The sequence below is a fragment of the Micropterus salmoides genome, unplaced genomic scaffold (assembly GCF_014851395.1).
Source record: "Micropterus salmoides isolate LMB-PRFRI ecotype aquatic unplaced genomic scaffold, ASM1485139v1 Ms_hic_scaffold_15, whole genome shotgun sequence".
Classification (NCBI taxonomy): domain Eukaryota; kingdom Metazoa; phylum Chordata; class Actinopteri; order Centrarchiformes; family Centrarchidae; genus Micropterus; species Micropterus salmoides.
This window is the reverse complement of record NW_024040596.1, coordinates 29,069,901-29,088,610: the sequence shown is the minus strand read 5'-3', so window position 1 is coordinate 29,088,610 and position 18,710 is coordinate 29,069,901. Positions and strand designations below refer to the sequence as shown.

Sequence of the window (18,710 nt, the reverse complement as noted above, 5' to 3'; positions counted from 1 at the left end):
CTTGTTATGGAGGGCTTTAAGTGTGAGGAGAAAGGATTTTGTACTGAATGCGTTGGGGAACAGGGGAGCCAGTGAAGATTCTGGAGGACAGGGGTGTTGTGGTCACAGGTGCGTGTGTGGGTGAGGAGGCGGGCAGCAGAGTTTTGGATATATTGAAGTTTATTTAGGGTTTTGGCAGGAGAACCATAGAGGATGCTATTGTAGTAATCAATTCTGGATGTAATGAAGGCGTGGATCAGGGTTTCAGCAGCACAGAAGGTGAGTGATGCAGAGACGGGCAATGTTTTTGAGGTGAAAGAAGGCAGTCCTGGTGATATGGTTGATGCGGTGTTCAAAAGTGAGGTTGCTGACAAAGTTGACCCCAAGGTTGTTGATGGAAAGGCTTGTTGGTGTTTTTTGTGATTTGGGGCCAATGATGATCATGTCAGATTGATTGTAATTGAGTTTTAAGAAGTTGGTTTGCATCCAGGTTTGTAAGTTGGTGAGGCAGTTGGTCAGAGTTGCAGAGGTACTGTCGTGATGGATTTGGTGGAGATGTAGATCTGGACGTCATCGGCGTAGCAGTGGAAGTGGAGACCTACGTATGATATTACAGAGTGGCAGGATGTCAATGATGAACAGGAAAGGACCAAGCACCGAACCTTGGGGGACGCCATGTGACAAAGGAGTAGTGTTGAAGTGGGTTTGAATTTGAGCAACAACAACACGTTCCAGGATTTTTGATAGTAAGGGGAGAATTGTAACAGTTCTAAAGAGTACAGAGGTGAGAAACAAGACAGTGACTGAGAGTGTGGAGGGGTGGGGCAGGAGGGGAGGTTGAGGAGTTTATTTATTGTAGAGAAAAGAAACTTGGGGTTGCTGGAGATGGAATGTATGAGGTGTGAGTGAAAGGTGGACTGGGCAGTGTTGAGAGCGTTTTTGTATTGGTGAAGGTAGTCTGTGGATGCGTGAAGGTGAACTGTTAAGTCGGTTTTGTTGTATAGTGTTTCCAGTTGACGTGAAGTGTACAAGGGAGCTGAAGCTCAAGGAGACAGTTTTGGTTGTTATGGGAGCCAGCATGGGTGGGGAAGTTGATGTGCTGTGTGTAGTTGAAGCAGTGTAACAGTTAAATAAATTCAGTGGCAGAATTTCAGTTGATGTCATCAACGTGGAAATTAAAGTCTCCAAGGAGGAGGACATTGGGTGATGCTATGGCAGAGAGCTGGGTCAGGAAATGAGAATTCGGAGAGAAAGGTGGGGTTTGGCTTGGGCGGCAGTAGATGATGGATGTGACAAGGGGAGTGGGACCAGGGTTTGAAGGTGAGATGTTAAAAAAAAATATGATTGACATAGATGACAAAAGTCACTACCATGACGACCTGTCAATCAGGCTAGAGCCGACTCGTACCCTCAGCACTGTGTAAATTTAACCTGCGGAGAAAAACTAAATAATAATATCCCAATTTCTTTGAGCGTATTACAGATCTCTTCTGCTTAACTTCTACCATTAGTTGAATTCACAATTATATTATATATAGAATATTATACAAGTAACAGGGTTGACGACAGTTAGCGTATTGGTTATAAGTCTTTGGAATTTTCACAAGCGGCCAAATGTGACCAATTGTTCCATCTTCTAGGAACATATGAAACGACAGCGTTATATATGGGGGATAAGTGGTATATATATCATATCCTCCTCTGTTGAGAGATGGTTTCTCTATTCTGGTGTAAATATCCTCTTTTAAACCATCTGTCTTCGCCATCTAAATACAGTAATGGAATCACAATGTTGTTGCATTTTTCCTTCTTGTCTTTACCTCTCGTGTGAAAGATGGAGTGTGGCATACACATTGCAGAGGACAGGAACCTCCACACTGGAGTATACAGGAAACCCACACACACAGACCAGTACTTACTTAATACCATCACTGCCCACTAGAGCACAAGCAAGCAGTTGTCAAAACTGCACCACCAAGTTGATAATGTACCAACAAGTGCCCAGGCCTTAGAGGAGCACAATAGGATGAACTTCATTGTAGATACTCTAACTGGACCCTTGTGAAAACAGCCACAAGATCCAAGAAGAACTCTAATACTGTGGTTGGTGAAAAAAAGAGGAATAAAATTCTACATCGTCATTCCATGTCAAGAGTCTCAGAGAAACTCAAGAGGATTTTCAACAAACACCACATCCCTGTGTCCAGCAACACACTAAGATAGAAAGTGGTCCACCTGAAAGACCCCACCCTAAACACAAGAAAAGCAACATAGGAGGAATGCACAGATTTGTATATCGGAGAAACCAAACAAACTAACTCCTCAGTTTAAGACTCAGCAGTTTACCACCAGCCACCAAAGGGTATCAATGACTTTGAATACCTTGAACTTCCCACCAGTATTAAAACTGAAGAAGCCCCTTGGATGAGAGGTGAAACATCTTCAGCCAAGTCCAGTTGCCCTCGATTAACACTTTTTGGGTAAGAAAAGTATATTTTCATGTACCGTGTGATGAAAATTACATGTTAGACTCACTGATATGATAAATTCCAGGACAACACACAAAAGCATATAGCTTCGTCAACCCTATTACCACTGAAATGGTAACAGGGTTGACGGTAACAGGGTTGATGAAAAGCTTTATTGCCAGCCACTACTAGCCTTGTGGTAAATGTCATGACACCACATGGTGATCATTCATGAGAGGGTGAAATGTTATATTGTTATTGTAATGTTATATGTACATTTAAAATTCAAACAAATAACCTTTTAACATGTTTTTGTGGTAACTGGGTTGACACACTGAGCTCGTCCCCCTCCGTGAGACATTACATAACGCAAAAAAAATCCATTAAAGGAAGTGACAATTACTTGTCTTTTACCATAAACATAAAAAGGCAAGTGATGTCACTTTCTGGAAATTATGCAACTTTTGGAACAGTCCATCAGCTTTAAAGGGGTGTTTTGATTAAAATGAATAGGGTTGACAACAACATGGGGACCCGACTAAATTGTTGTTGCAATATTTTACACATATTAAGAATAAAACCCCTTCATGAGTAATGAAACAACACTTGAGTCTTTATATAGGTTTAAGTTTTGGTATGATAGTTTGACTTTTTTGGCCTCTATAGAAAGTAGAAGTAGAAAAATCATACATTTTCATTGCTTTATACAAAAAAGTGATTAAAATCCCTTAAAAACAAAAGAAACAGAAAATAATTTATTCTTATATTATGAGACATATTATGGAAACTAAATTATAAAATATTTTATTTGTTTTATGGTTTATTAAGATTTACAGAGCCTTTTTTTTCTGAGGGACACAAAATGGCACATTTTCGTATAATGACCCAAAAATACAATTTAAAATAAGATTATTTTTTGTCTGCTCAATTTCCCGACGAGCTGTGTCATTATGGCCAATATGGACAAGCACCCGGTTTATGGAGGATGGGAGTGAGAGCAGCAGTTCAGGTAGTTTGCTTAGCAGAGTCGGGACTGTGGCTTGGGTGTTACTACAGACTCGTGTGGGCGGGGCTGTTCAGCCAGTTGCCTCTGGGCTAGAAGCCGGGTTCCGGGCGAGGAGATCGAGGTTGAGGAGGAACAACTAGTCAATGCTTGTGCTCACACCAGATGTGTCTCTCCACTCCTCTCTGGAGAGAATACGCAGCAAATTTAACAATAAAATACCCTGTGCAGACCCCCGATCGTATATATCAACAATAAACACAGTTAAAACAGACAAAAAAGAAATATAACTACATAGCCTACTTAATCATAGTAGAAGCACAAAAAGGAAGCTCTGATTACCAAATCAACAAAATCTAGACATCAGGCAGGCAAAACGTTCTTATTCTGAAATCCTGCCTGTGGGATCTGCAGGTGACGCATCCAAAGCGTGTATCTGAGAGCTGTGAAGAAGGTAGTAGAAGCACATTTTCAGAATAGGCATGCATTGTACTGTATAAAAGTAAAAAGTTATTTTGATTGTTGTTGGACTGTACTTCTGTTTTCACAGACTGTTCACGCCTTATAATGAGGTAGTCACATCCGTTTGGGTTTCCAAATTTACATGATGCCATTGTGTGTAAGTAACAAACTTTTACTGTGGTGTTTAATACATTTGTTGTACTGTGGCTATGCTATTTATTTATAACACACATTTTTTCCCTCAGCTGCTTGTGAGACCCACTGTGAGACACCACGCAGGAACGTGAACTGTCAACCAGATCTGGCTGCTAGAGCAAAAACCTTTAAGAGTTCTGACTGGTGTCAATTGAGAAGGAAGGGGGTAAGATTTGTTGGATTGGATTGATTGTTGGTCAATGTGACATTATTTTTCCGTGAGATGTATGGTTTCACCTTGAGACTTATGAACTCTGACTCAAATTCATCAGCACTGCTCCATGAAACGTAGGTAGGGAGGTACATTTATTGTCACAATATAACAGGTTATATAATGAAATTGAGCTTTGTAACTCTCTTCTGCTACATAAGAGACAATATACATTAATACTGAATCAATTATGAAAAAGGGTAACAGAAATAAACTATCATCACTGGAGCAGTGCTGAGGATGAATAAGAGTTTAAGAGTCTGATAGCTTGAGGGAAAAAGCTGCTCTGCAGTCTGGTGGTGTGGCAGCTGAAACTTCTATATCTCTTCCCAGAAGGCAGCAGGGTGAACAGGCTGTGGCTGGGTGGGTACTGTCCTTTAGTATCCTTAGGGCTCTGCACAGGCACCTCACCTCACCGATATCACTGATGCTCGGGAGATGGGTACCGGTGATCTTCTGATGGGTTTTAATCACCCGCTGCAGAGGCCTCCGGTCCTGGGCCGTGCACGTCCCATGCCAGTTTGAGATGTTTGCAGTCAGGATGCTTTCTGTTTCTCCTCTGTAAATGCTGACAAGAACTTTGGCTTTCTTAAGCTCCCTTTAGAAATTCAGTCAGTTCTTCACCAGCGTGGAGATGTGAAACAAACATGTCATTTTGTTCAGTGTAGAAAGGCATGTTATATTATTATTATTATTATTATTAGAATTCTTTTTTTTCATCCACATATCCACATATTGAAGCAAATTAAATTGGAAAACCAAATTCAGTTTATTTATTGTACATAACCTATTTTTAAATGTTTATTTTCTGTTTGGTTTTTCTTTGCAGAAAAGGCCCAGTTCTACCTCTTATTGTCTTGATGTCAAAGCCCGAGATCATCTTCCCTGTTCCTCTTTATCTGCTTCATCACAAAACTCTTCCTATATTCTTGGACTGTCTGAATTTTGGGCCCCTTTGTCATCACTGGAATCACAAGAATAAGATTTGAAAGCATCTTTAAAGATAGAACTCGCTGGTGGATACCAGGTCAAAAAATTTACTTTTCCTCAAATGTTTATGTAGGAACAATATGTGACAGAATTAGAGAGAAACACAGGGAGGGCTGAGGTAACAAATGAAGCAAAGTATCCCAACTTCAGAAACTCCAAACATAAGCTATTAGGGAATTCAACCTTAAGGGAGTAAAAGGAAATACATGATTCAAACTGTTTTCAGCAAAATGAAACAAAGTTAGTGTGAATGACTTAATGAGCAGAGCTAACCTGAAGTGCAAAAACTAATCTCATCATCATCAAACTTCAGTCATTTACTCTACACCTCTGAAATTTCCCCCATGTATTGTGGCCATTAGAAGATCCAACACACACACACACACACACACACACACACACACACACACACACACACACATTAATTCCCTCAAGATTTAATTTGCCTCTCTGTGAACACCGTTATGCAGCCTGTTAGCTGTTTCTAACGGTGGTGTGCCGAACCCCTCCGGACAGGAAGTTTCTCACCTGCATGGATTTGTGTCCGAGGTGTCAAGAAAAACAAACAAACACAATGCAGCCGCCACACACCAACATGTGATGCAATCATTGCTGACAGTGTGTGTGTGTTCTAGTTGAGAGTGTCTGTCATGACTTTGTGTTTGTTTAGATTCCATTATTTAATCAAGAAATACTTTTTATAATAAAAACAATTGACCAAATTACAGTGTGTGATGTGTAAAGGGGTAATCACAGTCACAAATCCACAGAGAATTATCACTTGACTCTGCAGTTCCTCTCAACTCTATGATATGTCTTTTAATTATTAATTTTTTAGGCCCCAACTTCACTGTTTACAGTCACTGCTCTCATCAACAGGCAGCCATTCTCAGCAAAAAACCCCACCACCAAACAGCAGACAAACACAGTCAGAGGTGGCGAACATACTGTGGAAGGTCAAAGGAAGCCTGGCCACCCCAAATAAATTCTAATAAAGAAACTAAATGAATTATTACCACTACTGTGTCTTTTACTGAGTTTTGCCTTTTCCCTTGTTATCAAAATATTCCACGTATTAAACCCCAAGGGAGGCCAGGTTGAATCTGACTCAGTTCGGGAACAGTAGAGGCTCAGATCGGATGCCGATCTGGATTTGAGAACTGGCACGTAACCTTGGTGTAGAGATGGACTCTGATCTTAGCTTTAGCTGTCAAGTCAAATCAGTTTCTAAATCAGCATTTTATCGCCTCAAGAACATCAACAACATTAGACAATTTATAACTAAACCAGACCTGGAGCAATGCAGGCGTGGTGATGGCGCATAGATAAAATGCTTGCCTTTGGTCTGAGAGACCTGGGTTTGATTCCCACTGTGAGACATCCACCGTTGTGTCCCTGAGCAAGACACTTAACCCCTAGTTGCTCCAGAAGCATGTGACCTCTGACATGTATAGCAATTGTAAGTCGCTTTGGCTAAAAGCATCAGCTAAATGTAACTCATCTACGCTTTTATTTTTACTAGGATTGATCAGTGCCAAATTTTCTCAGGGGGGGCAATTGTTGCGATGATGGCTAAGGTGACCAGTTCAATGGTCTTAGTCTGCTATAAGACAAGGATTGTTCCTTAGGCTACATACTGTACAGTATTTGTGAACAGCTACATACTGAAGTTTATTGTCAATGTCTACAATGAATGAACAGTCCACAGTTAAGATCAACAGATCTTTAGACCTTTGGATGTAAAGGCAACATTAATGAAAAAAGGATTACTCTCACAATCATCTGATTTAGCTGTGACTAACCTTTTATTTACACATAAACAACAAGGCATGTAAGGGAAACTATAAAAGGTATATTCTATTGTTTTTGGTTTATTTTCTGTGTTGCTTTCCTACTTCTCCTTCTTTTTATCCTCCTCTGACAAGATGCCAGTGGTGGCCACATCATGCTACCTCCTCTTTCTTCTTTGGTTTCTGGCAATAAACAAAAAAACAACACATCAAAAAATTGTTACTGGTTAAGTGCAGCTAACTTTAAATTGACTCCACCACCACACATAATAACATTCACATTTAACATGAGCATAAAATTCGGCTTATTAATAACTATCAAGATTATTAGCTTAGCCTATGGCATTGTACGGAGCATAAATTAGCCTAGTGGCTAGCGGACTTTTCCTCTTCTCATAGCTTAACAAATTACATGTATTATTTAAACTGTGTCTTACTTACCGCTGGTCAAGTCGCTGCATCTCCTGACACAACACCACGGTCGAATTTTCAGCTTGAACCGTAAAGTGTATATAAAAAGGCCTGAATGTACGTTTTCTACAGCAGCTGCTCGTAGTGAGAGCAACAAGCTGGACGACTGCAGAGTAGTTTCCAGGTGGCAGAAGCGTAGCTCTGCTGTTGGGCACGTGACGTAAACATGTAAGTGCAAGCACTAGCGCAACCCATAGAGATTGCATTGCAGTTACAGCTAACTAACAGTGTGGTAGAAAGTGTGAGAAAAATCTCCTGCCTTTCCCGGCTTGACAGTGTGTTGCCCGGTCACCCTAATGAACAAGCCGCCCCTGGGATTGATTACTGTAATGGTCTTCAACCTAGACTCCCGCAAAAGACAATCAAACAACGTCAGTAGATTCAAAATGCAGCAGCCAGAGTTCCCTCTAGGAGTAAAAGAAGGGAACACATCTTGTTATTGGAGACTATTAGAGACTTGGTCGCTAATCTGGACAACCCAGCAATATATAACTATGGACAGGTTTGTGCAGCAGTGTTCATGAGTGAGAGAGAGAGGGGTAGCGAGCGAGTGAGCGAGAGGAGATACTGCATGAATATGTGCTCCACAATACAGATCCTAAATCAAATATGATTTTAAATACATCTAGTAAAAAAATTTAAAATCAATATGTGGCGGTCAACCGCCACAAATAAAATAATGTATGGGAAACACTTCACTACCACCCCCTTCACCCCCAGACAAAGCAGTATCTCCCGACATCAATTGTTATCACATTCATAACAGCAGCAAGGAGAATGCTTTTTAAAAAACATCTACACTAACGTTTCTTAACGCCACCGGCTGAAATAAAAAAATCTAGCAAGTAAATCCCAATTTTTGAACTACTGTTTTTCTGCACATGTAGCCTATTTACAATGCCTATAAAAAGTATTTACCTCCCTTGGATGTTTCACCCTTTTGTTTCTTTTATACATGAAATCATGGTCAATATAATTTGGCTTTTTATTTTTACCAGAATTTGCAAAAATAAAACTCTTTAATATCAAAGTGAAAACAGATTTTTACAAACTAATGTCAATTAATCAAAAATATATATGGAAAAGAAGATGAATATTCACCCCCTTTAAAGTGACCTCCAGCTAGTTGATGCAAGAAGTGTCACAATAAGTGAAATGGAGATTTGAGTTCAGCTGATGTGTGTCAAGTGATTGTAGTATAAAAAACACCTGTGTCTGGGAGCTCCAGTCTCTGGTTCATCAGTGTTCCTACTATAATAAGAAAAAAAGAACACTCCAAGCAACTCAGAGAAACGATCAGTGAAAAGTACAAGTCAGGAGATGGCTACAAAAAGATTTCCAACTCACTGGACATAGAAATGGATGGAGTATGGCGCTTGTTTAAATCTGCCTAGAGCTGGCCGTCCTCACAAACTGAGTGACAGGGCAAGAAGAAGACTGGTGAGGGAGGCCACCAAGACACCTACGACCACTCTGAAGGAGTTAAAATCTTCAGTGGCTCAGATGGAAGAGACTGTACATTCAACAACTGTTGCCCGGGTTCTTCACCAGTCGAAGCTGGATGGGAGAGTGGCAAAGAGAAAGCTGCTGTTGAAAAAAGCTCATATGAAATCTCGCCTGGAATTCGCCCAAAAGCAGGTGCTAGACTCCAAGGTCATTTGGAAGAAATTTCTTTGGTCTGATGAGACAAAAACTGAGCTTTTGGCCATCAGACTAGACGCTATGTTTGGCCACAAACGTCTTGGGTTACGTATGTAACCCTGGTTCCCCGAGAAGGGGAACGAGACACTGCGTCGGTTACGACACTATGGGAACGCCTCTAGGCGAAGCAGGTCTGAACGTGAATGAAATCACTCCAATCCTATTGGCTTGTTGCTAGAACGGTAAGGTGTGACGGAATAACCGGAGGAGTATAAAGCACACCTGTACACACTCATCATTAGCTTAAACTATGAAGCAGGCGCTTCAGGCGGGGAGAGAGGAACCAGGGTTACATACGTAACCCGAGACGTTCCCCTTCGAGGGAACTCGAACTGCGTCGGTTACGACACTATGGGAACGAGATACCCACTAAACCGTGCCGAAAACCCTGCCTGCCCCAGTGTGCAGTAAAGTGGCATGACTAAGAGGAGAGCACACGAGTGCCAGGTGCCGAAGGAAGGTCAAGACTGTAAACCGAGTGTTTGCGGAGTGGCCCAGCCAGCTGCTAAACAAACATCCTGCAAAGAGGCCCCGGAAAGGAGGGCTTGAGAGGCCGCCATGCCTCTGGTAGAATGAGCCCTCACAGCCACAGGTGAAGGCAAACCGCACACCTGATAGGCCAGGGAAATAATCTGAACAATCCAGTTGCTAATAGTATGTTTGGATGCAGGGAGCCCAGCCCTGGGGGACCCAAAACACACTAGCAGCTGGTCAGCCTTCCTCCAACGGGAGGACCTCAGAGTGTAAATACTCATACAGAGCAGATGAACACAGGTCTCATCCTCCGGGCACCACGGAGGAAACGTACAACCAAGGGAAGTTTCCCCAAGGACCTCTCCCTCAGAGGGGTGTGGAAAGACGAAATAGCTGCAACGTACACCTTGAGGGTGGAAGGGGAAAGACCAGCAGAGAACCGGTCCTGGAGGAACTCAAGTACCTGAACCACCGGCAAGTTAAAGTTGAACTACCTGAACATCCTCCGTGTGGACGGGGCCCTGGAGCTCAGGAGGGTCTCGACTGCTCCGGCTGTTAGACCCGCCTCTAGGTACTGTGCCCCCTCAGGGGCCAGACCCACAGTTGCCATATGGCGGGGCAAGGGTGAAGAACCCGGCCCTGCGCCTGGGACAGCGTGTCTCTCCTCAGAGGGACCCACCACGGCGGGCCGTGCAGGAGCGACATGATGTCCGAGAACCACACCCGGGTTGGCTAGAACGGGGCTACGAGCAGTAGGCCGACATTGTCCTGGCGGACCTGCTCCAGAACCCCCGGGAGCAGAGCGACTCGGGGAAAATCGTACAGACGTAGCCTCGGCCACGAATGTACCATGGCGTCCAGACCCAACGGGGCTGGAGGAACGAGAGAAAACCATAGCGGGCAGTGTGTAGTCTCTTGAGACGCAAACAGATCCACGTCTATGGGGCCGAACTCTTCGCACAAGAGCTCCATCACTTCGGGGTGAAGTCTCCATTCCCCGGCCCCAGCCCCTGCCTCGACTGCAGGTCTGCTCCCTGATTCTGCGTCCCCGGGAGATACATCGCCCTGAGCGATAGTAACCTCTGCTGGGACCACAGGAGGATCTGACGTGCCAGTCTGTACAGAGGGCGCGAGCACAGACCGCCCTGGTGATTCAGATAGGCCACCACTGCTGTGTTGTCGGAACGAACCAGGACGTGGTGGCCTTGGAGATCGGGCAGGAAACTCCTTAGAGCCTGGAACACCGCCAACATCTCGAGACAGTTGATATGCCACTCGGATTGATGCACCTGCCAGGATCCCCTTGCAAAGCGGCCGTCCATGACCGCGCCCCAGCCCGTGAGGGAGGCGTCTGTCGAAATGACCAGCCTGCGACAAGACCCTCCCAGCACGGGCCCCTGGGACAGGAACCAAGTCTCCTTCCAAACTGATAGGGAACGAAGACACTTGCGCGTAACCCAAATCAGACGGAGAGGATTTCCTCGGGGAAAAACCCTTGTTCCTTAGCCACCACTGCAGGGGTCTCATGTGCAGCAGTCCAGATGGTATTACACTGGACGCAGCCACCAGGAGACCCAACACTCGTTGAAAGTGTTTTATAGTGATGGCGTGGCCTAACTTCACCCCTTTCACGGCAGCCAATATGGTGTCGACACATGCCGGAGACAATTGTGCCCGCATCGTTGTCGAATCCCATACTACCCCTAGGAACGTAGTCCGTTGGGTGGGCGCCAGCACACTCTTCTTTGCGTTGAGCCTCAGCCCTAAACGCCGCAGATGAGCCAGAACGACATCTCAATGCCGAACCGCCAACTCTCGAGACTGGGCTATGATGAGCCAGTCGTCGATGTAGTTTAAATCCGGATGCCCTGGAACCTCAGCGGGGCCAGCGCTGCATCAATACACTTGGTGAATGTGCGAGGGGAAGTGCCAGGCCGAATGGAAGAACCCGATACTGGTAAGCCACACCCCCGAAGGCGAACTTCAGGAACCTCCTGTGAGAAGGACGGATGGAGACCTGGAAATAGGCGTCCTTTAGATCTATCGTGACGAACCAATCCTCAGATTGGATGTGCGTCACGATGGCGGGGATGATGAGCATCTTGAACCTAAATCTCCTCAGAGACCGGTTAGAACCCGCAGATCCAAAATAGGGCACAGCCCTCCGTCCTTCTTGGGGACTATGAGGTACCGGCTGTAGAACCGGCGTCTCTGTCTGGGGGGGAGACACGGTCCACGGCCCCTTTCCTCAGCAGAGTACGAACTTCTTGTCCCAACACCGGACCTTTCTCCGGCCGGACCACAGTCCAAACCACCCCCTCGCTTCTGTTGAATTTTGGAGGGCGGGTTTTGAACTGTAGTCGAAACCCATGTATGGCAGTGCGCAGGACCCACGGAGAAATGTTCGTCAGGCTCCGCCAAGCCTCTGCAAAGTCTGCCAACGGAACCAACCCCTCGGGGCTGGTGGTCGGTGTCTCGTGTGATCTTCTGGTGGACCCCTGAAGCCCCATAACGGCAGGGGAGAGCCGCCGAAGATCCACTGTGAGTGAGTCTGAACGCCACCTGACTGCAGACCCTCGGGGCAGGCAGTACGGCGTGGACTCGATAGATGTAGAGAAGGGTCTGCCCCATGATTACTCAGTTCATTATGTAAATCAGGAAAGAATGGCAGAGACTGGCGTGGAAGTGGCACGTGGTGCTTAAGAAACCTTTCATCAAGCTTACCACTAGCCTGTGGTGTCAGCTCCTCCTGTGGCCAGTTGATGTTGAGCTTAGCCATGGCTCTAGTCACCACGTCCAGCAGCACGTCATATTTGGGCGCCGCCAGATGACGCCGCCCCGACACCCAGAAGTCATCGTCCACTACGCTGAGCACGTCCGCCTCCTCGGAGTCGGATTGCTGCAGCGTCTCCGGATCCAAGCCGCGAGCGGGAGAAGCCGAGAACGGGCTCCCGAACGAGGAAAGGAAGCGTCGGAGCCAGCGGATGAAGGTCGGGAAAAAGCCGCAGCCGTCCCGAAATCCTCCGACATATCACGCTGTGAACCCCATGAGTGAAGCCGCTGGGCCGCCTCAGCGGCCGCAGGGCCCGCACCACGGGGAAAACACATCTGGCCATCCTCGGAAAAGAGAGCCATGCTGTACCTCAGTACCCGCACGGAAAGGGCTTCGCAACGGGCACAGGCAGCCCCCTCGAGAGCTGCCCGGGCGTGCTCCATCCCCAAACATGAGACACATATCTCATGAGAATCTCCATCCGTGATGTACCGAGGGCAAGAAAAAAACACACCTTCTGTACATCTGGTTGCCGGACATGCTGGTAGACTTCTTCTTCAGGTAAGACACACTGCTTGGAGGACTGTTGCTTTCTTCAAACAACATACAGAGCGCCTGCTGAATAGAAAAAAGCTAATGATGAGTGTGTACAGGTGTGCTTTATACTCCTCCGGTTATTCCGTCACACCTTACTGTTCTAGCAACAAGCCAATAGGATTGGAGTGATTTCATTCACGTTCAGACCTGCTTCGCGTAGAGGCGTTCCCATAGTGTCGTAACCGACGCTGTTCGAGTTCCTTTGAAGGGGAACACACCATCTCCACCGTGCAGCATGGTGGTGGTGGCAGCATCATGCTCTGGAGATGCTTCGCAGCAGCAGGCCCTGGAAGGCTTATAAAGATAGAGGGTTTCATGAATGCAGAAAAATATTGCCAAATCCTAGAGGATAATCTGACTCAAGAGAACTACAACTTGTTTTTTTCCAGCAAGACAATGACCCCTAGCATACAGCAAAAGCTACACAGGAATGGTTCAAAGACAACAAGGTGAACGTTCTGGAGTGGCCAAGTCAAAGCCCAGATTTCAGTCCAATCGAGAATTTGTGGCTGGACTTGAAAAGAGCTGTTCATGCCTGATCCCTGAGCAACCTGACAGAGCTTGAACTGTTTTGCAAGGAAGAATGGAGAAAAATTGCAGTTTCCAGATGTGCCAGCCTGAAAGCTTTTTGCTGGTCGCACAGAATTTACAATAGACGACAATGCTCTTTGCATCTTAGACTGTGACACAATAATGGCAGTAGCTGCTTACAGCTGTGGAAAGAACGCCTCTCTCCCTCGTTCTTCATTCTTCCTTTAGTGTTTGTCTAACTGCTGATATGAACAAGAGAAGGCCCGGTGCTGCTGACCTGCAGCGTAGTCGCACATTCACGTCAAGGATGGTGCGTTCAGTAACGAGTAATGCAGCGTTACTTGGATTAGTAACTGTAATAATATTTCTGTTTTAGAAAAGTAATTAGTTACTCTACTAGTTACTGGCAAAAGTAATAATATTACAGTTACTGAGTAACGCAGTACTGCCCAACACTCAGACCACAGTGGAGGTCTTGCTGTTGTTTGAAAGAATCTGGTTTTATGCCAATTAGTGAGCACAAAAACTTTTAAACCTTAACTGACTAAAGTTGTTCGGCTATGGCCATTTTACTATGTTTTAATTTATCGGCCTCCTAGTCCAGGAAGACAGTTTTTATCTGAGTTTACACATGACTTTCAGGGTCGGCCGATCATCATGTTGTTCATAATACACAACTTGCCGTCTTGTGACGGAGTCTTGAAGTCATTGTGGCGTTCATAGTAGACAGGGGGTCACACACTACACGAGGTGACAATGGCTGTGTTACCCAATGCTGGTCTCCAAACCACGTTTTGGCAAAGAAAACGCACGTAAAATGTGAAATGACACAAACCTACACACAAAACAACTGTTAATTGTTATTGTAAAGATTGCACCAGGTCTCATCTTATGTATTTATTCTGTATTTTTACCACATACGGTGTACTTCTTATGTATTTTATTAAGTACTGTGTAACATTATGTATTTTTATTATGTGGGGTGTTTGTAGTTCACTTACTCTTCATGTGGCTCATTCTTGTATGTTAATGTTTAATCTTCTGTATGTTTTATCTTTATCAGACAAAATCCAGTAACAAAGTTGTCGATTGCACGTTTGCTGCCATGTACTGATGGAGGAACAATTATTGAGTCTTGCTATGGTGCTTGAGAGGCAGCATTTCTTTGATTTTGTGAAAATATTTTTCACACTGCCTGTAGATATACAACACACAAATTAACATATCTACTGTTTTCTAGACTTGAGAAGAGCATATTTGAATCTAAATACAATGTAGCCTTTAAGTGGTTAATGTCTGTATGAGTATGACTATGAATATTAAAAAGTCCACTTCCCACTGAGTGGTTTGGGTTGGGACTTGATGTGGCAGATCCTCCATGTGGACATGCAAACAAAGTGGAACTGGGTAGGGAGGGGGTGTTTTGAGAAAGGCCTGTAGAGTGCGTCCTCCATTTTGGTTCCTACCTCTCTGTATAAACTACACAGGCCTGCTTGCCCTTTTCGATCATCACATGAAGAGCCACCCATGGGGTTGCATCTGCCATTTCAATCGCTTCCCCAAAATTGTCCTACAGACACACACACCAGCGTGTGCTTACTGATTGTTGTATGCTTTGATTGTGATTACAGTGATTTATCTGTTTTGTAACTTTAAAGAGCCAGTTGAGTGGACAAAGCCCTTTTTGAGAGTGTTTTCAAGCTATGGTTATTGCTCCCAGATCACAGGGTGGTGTTCCGTAATTATTCATCTTTACTAATAATTTGAGTGATAATACCTTTATTGATATTAATACATACATTTGAAAATAACCAAACCTGCCCTACCAGATTGCAAACAGTATACACAGGGAGGGTTGGAGAGAAAGTGATGAAGATAATGGTGGTGTGATATGACGAAGAGAGGAGGGACATCAGTGTCCAACAGAGACTGAGAGCGAAAGGAGAGGAGGGACAAACTGAATGTCAGAAAGAGATAATTCAACTGTATGATGAAGAGCTGCCAGAGTTGCAGCTTCTCTTTCCCTCCTCTCACTGTCTGATGGAGGTTGATGACGGAGCAGAGCTCTGCTTTCCACAACTACTTAACACCTCCTGCAGGAAGTCGACACTTCCTTGGTCCGAAGCTGTATTTCTGCACACTCTTGTGTTCTCCATCTCTCTGCTCACTGTGGCTCTCAACCTGCTTGTCATCGTCTCAGTCTCCCACTTCAGGCAGAGATCAATTTCTCAGCAGAACCTTCAACTATTAAGTTGTGAAATAAATATGATAGGAAATGTGAAATGTACTTTTAGCTAGTACTTTTTTCCATTATTTAATTCTATGTGTGATGATACTTTCCTCTTTCCCTCCAGGCAGCTCCACACACCCACCAACATCCTCCTCCTCTCTCTGGCTGTCTCAGACTTTCTCGTGGGCCTCCTGCTGATGCCGGGAGAAATCCTCCGACAAACATCCTGCTGGTTTCTTGGTGACGTCATATGTTCTCTGTATATTTATGTAGGGTACATAATTTCCAATACCTCAATAGGAGACATAGTGCTCATATCAGTTGACCGATATGTTGCTATTTGTGACCCTCTACATTATACCACCAGAATCACTGAGATAAACTCTGTGTTTGTCTGTGTTGGTTCTGTTCGGTTTTCTACTGCAGTCTCTTTGTAAAAGATGACCTGACTCAACCAGGCAGGTATAAATCCTGTTATGGAGAGTGTTTGCTAATAATTAACCACATCACAGAAGCTGTTAACTTTCCTTTGACCTTAATTGTTCCAGTTTCTCTCATCATCGTTCTGTATATGAGAGTGTTTGTAGTGGCTGTGTCTCAGGCTCGTGCCATGCGATCTCACATTACAGCTGTCACACTCCAGCTTTCAGTGACTCTAACATCAAAGAAATCTGAGCTGAAAGCAGCCAGGACTCTTGGTGTTCTTGTAGTTGTGTTCCTAATATGTTTCTGCCCATATTTCTGTGCATCTCTTGCAGAAGACAGTTTGCTCAATTCTTCTTCTGGAACCTTTGTGATTTATCTGTTTTGTTTGAACTCATGTCTAAACCCTGTGATTTATGCCATGTTCTACCCCTGGTTTAGAAAATCAGTTAAGCTCATTGTTACTCTTCAGATTCTGCAGCCTGGCTCCTGTGAGGCCAACATACTGTAGAGAGGCGGTGGTGTGACTGAAATGAGATCTGCTCTACAAAATATTTTCAATGAATTAAAAATCCTAAAAATGAAGGATAATGTTCTCTCTTTTTAAATAGCATATAATAATAATAATAACGCATTTTATTTCTATAGCGCTTTTAGATGCTTAAAGACACTTTACAGTAAAAGCAGACATTATGTACATTTTAAACAGATTAATAACTAAATAGCATAATATAAAATATATGAATACTATATAAAAAACATGTGGTGCGGAAATATAAAAGCAAGGGGCAACCATATAAATAACAAATTAACAAACAGCAGCAGGTGTAATAACATTATTTGATGTTAAAAGCTAATCTAAAAAATGTATTGAATGGATTGTGGTGGTGGAGCAGGTCTGTGTGGTAGGAAGGGGCCTTGTTATGGAGGGCTTTATGTGTGAGGAGGAGGATTTTGTACTGAATGCATTTGTACTCCCTGCGGAACAGGGAGCCAGTGAAGATTCTGAGTGAGGTGACCGGAGTCGACAGAGACGAGGAGGTCATTGGTTATTTTGAGCAGGGTTGTGTTGTGAGCGGAATCCAGATTGAAATGGCGCTGAATCTGAAAATCTGAAAATCGCTGAAAAAGCTTATTAGGAGTTGGTTGTTTACCTTCTCTGGTGAGTACATTTAGTTTTAAGACTGACAAAATTATCATCCCTATTAAAATGACAGTTAACGTGAGTTACAGTAGCACCTAGCTAGCTAGCTTCCCACACAACCGTTAGCTCCGCCGTATTGTCACTTCCGGGCACTTACTGGTTGCAAAAACTCGACATGGTGGCGCCCTATCGGCCAAATTCGTGGCTTCAAAACGGAGGTCCACAAACCAACAAGTGACGTCACGATGACTACGTCCATTTCTTATATACAGTCTATGGGTGTAAATAGTCACGCATGTAAGGCAGACAGTACAGCATGTGGTAGCTAAAAACTAGCTACCTTGTCTGTTGGGGTGCACTCCATTGGTCCCATAAAAAGAGAAACGGTTCCAAAACAGATTTCAATAAAACCAAAGTTGTGAGCATGGCAGGTGGACTGGAGCCAAGTGACGCTGAGGAGTCTGCTGAAGCTCTGAGTCATGGGAGAGAGTTGGTAAGGGGCCGCTGATAACAAACGATTTACCACAACTTTTTAGGTCATTATATGAAAACGTGCCATTTGACCTTTTTAATGTTTGATTTTCAAAGTACTGTTAAGTCTTTAAGTGGATGAAGTAGATTCTTAACTCGAAGAAAAATGTGCCGTGCCATCTCAGGCTATCTTTTTTCAAATAATCAACTTGCGTATAGGTGTGTTTTCAAAGACTGTTTTTTTAAAATTGGCCTCAGTTCACTCCATGGACCCTAACTACTATTGTTACAATAACCAGCAGCACCAACCATTATGACCCCACAGAGGTAAAATACCTGGAACTCCCCACCAGTATTAGACCTGAAGAAGCCCCTTGGATTAAGAGGTGAAACATCTTCAGCCAAGTCCAGTTGCCCTCGATTAACGCTTTTGGGGCAAGAAAAGTATATTTTAGACAATTACTTGTCTTTTACCATAAACATCATAAAAAGGCAAGTGATGTGACTTTTAGAACAGTCCATCAGCTTTAAGGGGGTGTTTTGATTAAAATGAACAGGATTGACAACAACATGGGGACCCAACTAAATTGTTGTTTTTTGCAATATTTTACACATATTAAGAATAAAACCCCTTCATGAGTAATGAAACAACACTTGAGGCTTTATATAGGTTTAAGTTTTGGTATGATAGTTTGACTTTTTTGGCCTCTATAGCAAGCAGAAATAGAAAAATCATACTGGTCAACAGGCCATTTTCAAAATTTCTGCAAGATGCTTTGCACAAAAAAGTGATTAAA

The 18,710-nt window shown here is 43.9% G+C and overlaps 1 pseudogene; it reads left to right on the top strand.

Moving 5' to 3' along the window:
• Positions 1-15,685: 15,685 nt before the first annotated feature.
• On the top strand, positions 15,686-16,809 carry LOC119903564 (annotated as a pseudogene).
• Positions 16,810-18,710: the final 1,901 nt, after the last annotated feature.